Here is a 10,111-nt window from a genome sequence, read left to right on the forward strand (position 1 = left end):
ATGATTTGTCCATTGTTAGACAATTTATTCCTCTCTGTGTTAGCCTCAGAGGAAAGATGTGGAAGCAATTGCTTTTTTACTGTTCTTATTCTGACTGATATATGTTTATTCAGTGTGATTTCATGCAAAATGAAGATGTCATAAAAAGGACTCTTCTGCTCTAAGAGTCCCTTTGGAAATCAAGCATTCATAGAAAATACCATTTTTAGATTTAACGAAAAGATGTCTTGTTTTCAAGTTCCACATTATGCAAAAATCACTTACTTAGAGTTACAGAATTTATGGGAATGCTGCCTTGAAATTCCATCCTGACAAGAACTGCCTGAAAAAAATTTTGTCTGCTGTTCACATAGCCAGTCTCAGTCATGAGCAACTTCACCATGTGTGTCTTCACTATGGCTCAGAAGTCTTTACTGGTTTCTAGTTAGAACGAAAGAGGAAAGGAATAATGAGACCTGATAACACACACTTCTTTTGCTAGCTCATTGTGTTTAAATATGATACTGTGCTGTGCATGTCTCTCTCACTGATAAGTCCTTTGGCCCCATATAGTCAAATGAGTTCTGTTGTTCTTTGACTTTCTGATTTTTGCAATAATATCTGTGATTACTTCTTGCCTGTTCCACTGGGCAATACTCACATCTCTCACTCATGTAAGCAGTGGACATAGGAGTGACTCTGGCTGCTCTGTTGCATCAGGAAAGGATAGAGATGATAGAGTGTAACTTTTATTTTACCAAGAGACAGGAAATAAGAACTTACTTAAAGGCAAAATGGCTAGCTGATGGGCAAGCCAGAGGTGCTAGCATTTCGGTTAGGAACACTGCCACCATCTTTACATGTCAAAAATGGGGGAGGGATTATCATTGTCGGAAGCTGCTGCTCCTGCGATTATTATTTTAGACTTTCAACTACATTTTATTACCTTATCTCACCCTTCCAGTGTGCCAGATTTGAGCTACTACTGATTTTTCATCTCATAGGCTGAACTCTGCATTTCCAGATAATATGTGACTCTGTACTTCAGCAGTGCCTGGTCCTCAGCTATTGGGAAGTTCTACAAACCAGTGTTCCTATCACTGACCAGAGGTTGCTTCCTGTTCACAGCATCGACCTCCTGGACTGTTTTTATTCATCTCTAACCACTGACTTCTTTTCTCCTTAATTGTCTCACCTCTGTTTTGACTATTATCTCCAAGTTATTGCCACCTTCTAATCTTTCTGATTACATGTTATGATAATAGATTTTTTTCAGATCCTAGTACCCCAAACACCAATAACTGGGTCTCAACTCGTCAAGGTGATGGTCTTGTTTATGCTTATTTTTAATAGAGTAAGTGGACTTGCTTCCATCAGACTAGTATATCTTTCTAATTTCTATAATTTTCATCATGGTAAGCCACATTTTTCCCTTTGGTACCCTCGTTTATTTACTTTATAATATAGAGTCAAACCTTTGCCATGCTTTTTAAACATTAGACTAATACAGTACTCCATTTAAAATTTTCTCTTTGTGTGGTTAATATATGTCACTCCATGATTCATGTTAGTTGAAAAGTGTAGTGCTATGTTCTGATAACTCTTATTTATTGTTTGCTTTGTACTAATATGTATAAAGATTGGGTACACAAATGAACAATGGTCACGGTATAAATAAAAATAGAAGTCTGACACACAACCTGCAGCAATCAGCCAAGGAAGCCAACCTACTGTCTGTTGCAACCACTCTAGGAGGTCAAACAATACCCCCTGTAGCTAAGTATAATTAAAATAGCTTGCCTCCAGCAGGAAGTATAACAGAGCATTTTTTTCTGCATTTCTAATGCTCTATTTCTAAAAGTTTTTTGATTAATTTTTCCTTGGTAGAGAGGATGGAAAACATACCTCCTAAGAAGAAAGTACTCAGACTATTATAACTATATTAATTTTGTAGTCTTATACATTTCAAAGACCATGTGATTCCATTTTAAGCAATTGGCTCAAAATGACCAGAACTTGATTAATAACTGATGGCTTTCCTATTTTTTGCAGTTGCCTCTCAGTTAGGACCAACTGGAGAAAGCAAAATAATGCACTCTTAATCACACATGCGCCCCAACTTCTAGTTAGACCACCTCCAGCATTCCCATGCCAACAGCCTCCAGAAAGGGCAGACCTAAAACCTTCTATTTTTTCTACTACAAAGCTTTCCCAACTCTCAGTCTGCCTAAGTCTCTGTAAAATGCAAGTGATGATAACTGTTTCTCTTGCTATAGTAAACTCCAAAAAAACTGCCTTTGCTTGTTCTCATTTGGGTGATCTTCATCATTTTCACAGTTAAAGTCATATTGTGACATATTTTAAGACAAGAAAAGGGTTAAGGGTAGTCTTTCTCTGATAGATCCAAGATGACGCTCCTTGGACATGCCTTGAAAACCCAGGAAACTCCCTTGACTAGAATCACCACCATGGGTAGCAGGCATGAATTGGCTACATAAGAACTGGTTGACATATAGGTTTCCTCGGTCACCGCTGATGTCTTACAATCTCTGAGCCTAATTTGCCTCATCTGAAAAGAGGAAGATAAAGAAATCTATGTTATGAGTCAGTTGATTGGAATACATAAAGAAATGAATACAAAGTAACTACGATGGTGTTTCTCAATGCTCTTTTCTTTTACCCTTTAAGGGCATCTAACATTCATCATCAAAGAAAAATTGTGGTGGACTGTCATTTCCCCAGAGGCCATTTTTCTGGTTGAGGATGAGGTATGTGTATTTATTCTTGCCCTCTTTTATTCTTAATATATTAGTTAATTAATTTAATTTAATTTCAGTGAATGCTTACTATATACGAGATTCTTACTTAGATACTGGGGCCATGGAAGAACACAGGCATGACTCCTGCCATCTTACAATGCAAATTTAGGAAAACAAGTGATACACACAAAGTGATATGAACAGATAGAAGGGAAAATTCAAGAAGCTGTAAGACTGTTTAGAAGCACTATTTAGTTCAAAATTGCACACGGATAGCACATGTACAAATATGATTGAAAGAACCATGTTATTGCTGGAAAATTAAAAAAAAAGTCATTATCATACAAGGAAGTTTAGGAGTTGAATAATTACTAAACAATAGAAAATAGATGGGATGAAAGTGGTAGAATTATCAAAGAAAACAAGCCAAAGAGAACAGATACTAATAGATACTGAGCACCATGTACAATGTATTGTCACTTAATGCTTAATGAAGTAGATATAACTTTTTTTACTTAATCTTTTAAATAAGTCAACAGTTCCATGATAACGTGTCTGAAGTCACACAACAGAAGTGAAGAAGCTGTACTAGTAAACCATAGCTTGGCTCCACAGCCCATGCTCTTAACCACTGAATTTTGCTGGCTCCTGAGGTAAATGAAAGCAAAAATGTAAACAATTATCCTCCATGGAAAAGTGCAGATTTCAAATTCTACAAACAAAAGGAGGAGGAGTTTCTTGCAAGGTTTCTACTTTGGCAATTCAGTAGGTAATTGTGCCAGTTAATAAGATAAAATCTCTGGAAGACGTATGTGGATTTTGGTGGGGTGTTTTGGTTTCTTGGTTTTGTTTTTGTTTTTGACCAGGAAGAGACTGTAGGGTGTTTTATCCAATGTCTACAAAATTGAAATAATAATAGTAATTTAACAATGTGTAGTTTTTATTATAGTAAATATATAATCTTTGAGCTAATTATGCTACTGCATTATTTGTAATATGGAAAAGCTTAGTGGAGGCTATTTAAGGAAGAGCTTATTGCTCTATCTAGAATAGTTCATAAGAGAAGAAGATACAGGTTTAAAAGCATTATTTATTTTACTAACACTTTAGTGAATAATCAAAATGTTTCTTCTGTAAATTATGTTAGATTCTATTGTATTACCTTTGTGCTATATAGTGCCTGAAATATAGTAATTGCACAATAGAACACTTAAACAATAAATACATTTATTATAATATATATTTATTTAAAGAATTTATAAGTAGAGACCAGAAGTCAGATTTTCTAGATTCTGTTGTGTGTGTTCTCTCCGTCTCCTTCTTGAAACAGGAGATGAAATACAGCACTGGTTAAAAAACTCAAAAAAACCAAACATGGTTCATCACCGAATGAACCATGTTTCTAAATTGTCAGTGCAATATGAGCTGTTTAACCTTTATTCAAGTTACTGAAACGTCGTAGTAATACTTTTTAAAAAATATTGAGTAACTTTTGAAGAATTCAAAGATTTGGGGCTTTGACATCTGTACGTGTGTGTGTGTGTGTGTGTGTGTGTGTGTGAGACACACACAAACACAAACTTACATCCTCTTGACATTTTCAAATGTCATTTTGGTATATTAAATGCTATTATACAATTATAAAAAATCTGCTCCCCACCCCCAGGAAATGTACTTCAGGGAGCCTGAATAACATTTTGGCTGAAAATACTCAAGATGAGCCAAGTATAATGAAAATAGCTTGAAACTAGCAGGAAGTATGACAGAGAATTCCTTTGCTGTGTTTCCAATGTTCTATTTTATTTTAAATTGACTATTTTTTTTCTTTGGCAGAAAGGGTGGAAAACATACCTCTAAGAAGAAAATATTCAGACGGTTATAACTATATTAATTTTGTTTTCTTATACATTGTGAAGACCATGTGATTCAATTCTAAACACAGGAAAAAACAGGTTGTATTAAGATTCTCAGTTTCTTGAGAAATGCATTTATATGGTTTGAGCTTTTTGAACTGTTATGTAAGTAATGCTTCAAATCATCTCCCTTTCCCCCCGCCACTGTTTTAGAATATCCTAAGTTGATTCTAAATTATTAACATATTTAAGAAGTCTTCATTCTTTCCACAAATTTTCACAGGTAATATAATTTTCCCCTGACCCAGATATAAAGCAAATCAAAGACATGTTCTTTTCATAATTTTCTTTAATCAATATCTTTAATTGAGGGAGTAATGAAAATAATTAAACTCACTATTTATGGGCATGGAATGAAGTAGTTATACAAGAAAAAGACAAATAAGAGTCTTCTCATTCAGGCTTTACCACAAAGACTGCCAGTCTGAAGTCTTTGTCTCCCACTTATGATAGCTCATTACCTGATATGGGTCCCAGTGTAGGTAGAGGTAATTTTTAAGACAACTGTAGTTAAAGGGAATATTAAGGGGGTCTAAATGTTGTCAATGTAGCTACATTTCACTTGAAGTGGTAAATATTCAGACTTCTATCTTCTGTTTGTTGCCATCATCTTTGTTTTCTTTAGACTTTTTTAAAATCAAGGTTTCTTTAACTCCACATTGCCAATATTTCTCAATTATCTTTAATTTGTCCTGAAGATTTTTTACGGGAGAATTAATATAAAGCCACCATTAGTGTGGGCATTGCTTTTTAAACAAAATGTGCATACTATTTCCCGGTAATGTAAAGTTAAATATATTATTTTGGTGATTTAGAAATCTGAAGAAATGAAGCATTCTGGTGAGGTTTAAAAATAAGTCCATTTATAAATTTTCAGTCCTTATTTCTAAAACTCTTTAAGAATACAAGTCATCTTTCTTCTCTAGTAGGTGTGTAATGAATTAAATTCAATCCTTGTAATATTAATTGAAAACCTCTAGAGATTCAAACTTAAAAATATATTCTAACTTTTTACTCTTGATAGATTAGAAGTATTAAAAAAGTATTGTCAACTAATGTGCATGTGCATCCCTCCTCCAAAAGTTTGCTTTCTTATTTGCATATTTTTCTTAGGCATGAAGTACCAGTGAATAACTGTCAAATTCTCCTTTGTGAGGTAACAAAGGTTTTTGTTAGCTAACGCCTCACAATTATTCTTTCAGGAGAACATTTTATAGCACAGAGCAGCATATTTTATAATTCAATGACAACTTGATAAGTATTGCATTGGGAAAAGCCACCCAAAGTCTTAGTATTGGAATTAGAGTGCCTAGATAAAAATAAAAATTGATTGGAAATTTGAGATTTCTCTGAGGGCAAATAAATAAAATGTGTTATCCTTAAAGGTAAAGTAACTAAAGTTTATACCCTGCAGAGAAAACATTGCTTTGATTTGAAATTAGAAAAGAAACAAAAATGTAATGCTAACCATACTTTTGGGCAATCAAGGACCATTAAAACTATCAGTGACAAAACCATGTAAGTGCAAACATTGAGGTCTTTAGTAGCCACGCCTCTGCCAAATTTGGTTTAATTTGATAGGTATGAGGTCACACAGGGATGTCAATTACCAGTCACCATCCGTCTGACTTACTTTCTGGAAAATGGAAATCTGTGTGTATCATATAAGCCCAGTTATAGAGAAGTTTCGTAATAAATCCACAGTAAAGAAAAAAAAATGACTGAATTAACATATATGTAAATAAAAATAGTGAAGACTTCCATTCAGTGAAACAGAACTCTGAAAAGCTTAACTAGCAGGGCCTCAGTATACTTATGCAGATCAACACAAGAAAAAGAAATATATTCAGTTCTTACCAAAAGCGCACGCACACACACACACACACACACACACACACACACACACACACACACACAACAAAACAAGCAAACAGAACAAAACAAACAACAGCACCAACGAAAGACACCATGTTACACGAGCCAATTTGGAAATAAACAATTTAAATTTTATTTTATTTTAGTGCCACAGTATCTTCAGTCAAGCTGGTCAAATAATAAATGGAGTTAAACACAGTTGGTTTATACTGTGTTAAAATATTCCTTTAATCTAAAAGAAATACATACTCATAGATAATATATTTGAATTTGGTATCTGTCTTTTTAGTCATTTTTCTCCCATTTGGTATATATAATTGGATATATATTATGATCATTTCCCTAAAGGTTAAAAGTTTATATCTAATATATTATATATTTTTGCCACTATGATTTTTAGTGATCACACAATACAGATTTGTCTAAAAAATACTTCAGAAAATTTACCATTTCCCATTAACTTATAATATCTTTCTCTAATGCTAACATATAACCATAAAAATACATCAAATCTAAGAAATTAACGTAATGAAACTAATAAGTAAACTAGACTTGCTTCGAATTTTACCGTTTTTTTCATTAACATCGTTCTTCTCTTGCAGGATTCAATTCAGTATTTCACATTGCATTTACTTTTATGCCTCCTTAGTCTCCTTCTACCTGTGACAGCTTCTCAGTTTTCCCTTTTATAATTTAGACACTTTTGAAAAATTGGTAAATTACTTTGTTTACTGCACCTCAATTTGGGTTTGCTACCAGTTTGATGTTTTCTAATGGTAAAATTGTGTTACACGTTTTTCTTGAGAATACCACAGAAGTACTATTTTCTTTTCAGTGGGTCATATTAGGGGTTAAAAACATTAATATGCCTTATTACTGATGTTAATCTGAATCACTGGTTTAAGGGATAACTGCCAGTTCTCTCCACTATAAGGTTTCTATTTTACTTGAGGATGATGTAAATATACTATGTTTCACTTGTTATTTTCCTATCTACTATTGAAACTTGCTTGCAAAAATTATTACTGTGGTATTTTAAGGGGATTCTCTATTCCCTTCATTTTTGTACATTTATTAATCACTTATGGTTAGCGCTTTTTGAGACTCTATTTTTAAAAAGTCTGCCTTTCCCAAGCTCATGAATGAATTATCCTCTGTCATCTTCAGTGGACTTTATTGTCTAATTATCTATACTTAGACCTAAGTTTAAATGTATAATTAATTTTTGTGTATGGGATGAGATATGGGTGCAAATAATTTTTTGTATGTAAATCCAATTTACCCAACACCATTGATTAAGAAGCTTATTATTTCCCTATTGTATTGCAATGGCACCTTTGTCATAAAATAACTTTGAATGTATGTGTAGGCCTATTTATGAACTCTACTCTGTTCCCTTTATAAATGTGTTTATCCTTAACCCATACCCTACTGTCTCAAATACTGCCTACTGTCTTAAATACTGTGGCTTTATACAAATTCATGATATTCTGTATTGCAAGTTCTCCAATATTGTGCTTTTTCAAGTATGTCTTGGGTATTTTAGACCTGAAACATTCCCAAGTCGACTTGAGAAGCAACTTCCCAATTACTAATAAAACTTGCAGGGATGTTGATTGTGATTTTGATGAATTTATATATCTTCTTTACCATATTGAATTATTCAATTCATAAACATGTTACAAACTTCCATTTACTGAAGACATCCTCACATTTTCTCAATAGTGACAAAGCTTCCAGTGCTGAGGTGTTTTATATCTTTCATTATATTTATCTTTTCATATTGATGATTTTTTTGCTGTTGCAAATGGTATCATATTTATAATTTCATATTTTAACAGCTTGTTGATGTTATACAGAGATAATTTCTCCTTTTATTGTATATTGGCCTTAAATCTCGCAATCTTCCTAACTCAATTTGTATAGTTTCCTTGTAGATCCTTCTGCAGTTTCTTCAATTTTATTTTCCCTGTATAAAAATTATTTTATACAGAGAAGTTGTATATTTTCTCTGCATATTTTCTTGTATGTTTTATTTTTTCTTTCATTATTGCTTTGGTAGTAATTTCAGTAAAACATAACTAGAAATGGTGATACAGGATTTCTTTACCTCATTCCAAATTTCAGAGGAAAGTTTTCACTTTTTCTGTAAATGATATTTGCTGCAACAATTTGGTTATTGTTACATAACTTCTTCAGCATAATAATGTTCCATTTTTTTTTTAGCTTGCGGAGAGAGTTTGATTTTTATATAAATAGGTGTTAAATTTTATAAGAGCTTAATCTGCATCTATTGAAGTACATAAAGTTTTTATTTTTTTATAAATTTGGAAAATTACATTGGCTGTTTTTTAAAAGTTAAATAACCTTTATAGACCAAGATTAAACCCAGTTTTGTCATGATGTATGCATTGCTTTTTCATATATATTTTTTAATTGCCAAATTTGCACTTATATTTTGCATCTATGCTGATAAGAGGTATTGTCTAAACTTCTTTTATTCTTTTAATGTCTCTGCAAGCTTTCAATTATCATTGCTTTGCTTACTTCATAGAATTAGTTGATAAATGTTTCTCCTTTTTCCATTCTTTGGAACATATGTTTAAAATTGATATTATTTCTTTCTTAAATGTTTGAGAAAATCTGCCAGTCAAGGTTACTTAATTTCAAGATTTATTTATGGGAAAGTTTTTAGTTATGGATTCAATTATTTTAATTAAATATAAAACTATTAAGACTTTCCACTTGTTTTGTGTTAATTGGGGTAACTTTAATTATAATATCCTTAAGATCAGTAGTGAATTTGCCTGTATCATTCTTAATATTGGTAAGTTGTACCTTCTTTGTACTCAACTAACTTTTCTAGAGTTTAACCCAATAGTCTTTTCAAAAACTAACATTTAGGTTATGCGGGATCTCTTTTGGTTCCCTATGAATTTTAGGGTGTTTCTTTCTAGTTCTGTGAAGAATGATGGTGGCATTTCAACGGGAATTGCATTGAATTTGTAGATTGCTTTTAACAGTATGGTCATTTTCACAATATTGATTCTACCCATCCATAAGCATGTGATGTGTTTCCGTTTGTTTGTATCATCTATGATTTCTTTCAATGGTGTTTTGTAGTTTTCCTTGTAGAGGTCTTTTACCTCCTTCATCAGGAATATTTCTAAGAATTTTCTTTTTCTTTTTTTCTTTTTGCAGCTGTTGTAAAAGGGCTTGAGTTCTTGATTTAATTATCAGCTTGGTTGTTGTTAGTATATAGCAGAGCTACTGATTTGTGTGCCTTAATTTTGTCCCCTGAAACTTTCCTGAATTCCTTTATCAGTTATAGGAGCATTTTGGAGGAGTCTTTAGGGTTTTCTAGTTATACGATCATGTCATCAGAAGTGACAGTTTGACTTCCTCTTTACCAATTTGGATGCCCTTTATTTTTTTGTCTCGTCTGATTGCTTTGGCTAGGACTTCCAGTACTGTGTTGAATAGAAGTGGTGAGAGTGGGCATCCTTGTCTTGTTCCAGTTTTTAGAGAGAAAGATTTCAACTTTTCTTGTTCAGTATTATGTTGGCTGTGGGTTTGTCACAGATG

The sequence above is a fragment of the Rhinopithecus roxellana genome, chromosome 17 (genome assembly GCF_007565055.1).
Source record: "Rhinopithecus roxellana isolate Shanxi Qingling chromosome 17, ASM756505v1, whole genome shotgun sequence".
NCBI lineage: Eukaryota > Metazoa > Chordata > Mammalia > Primates > Cercopithecidae > Rhinopithecus > Rhinopithecus roxellana.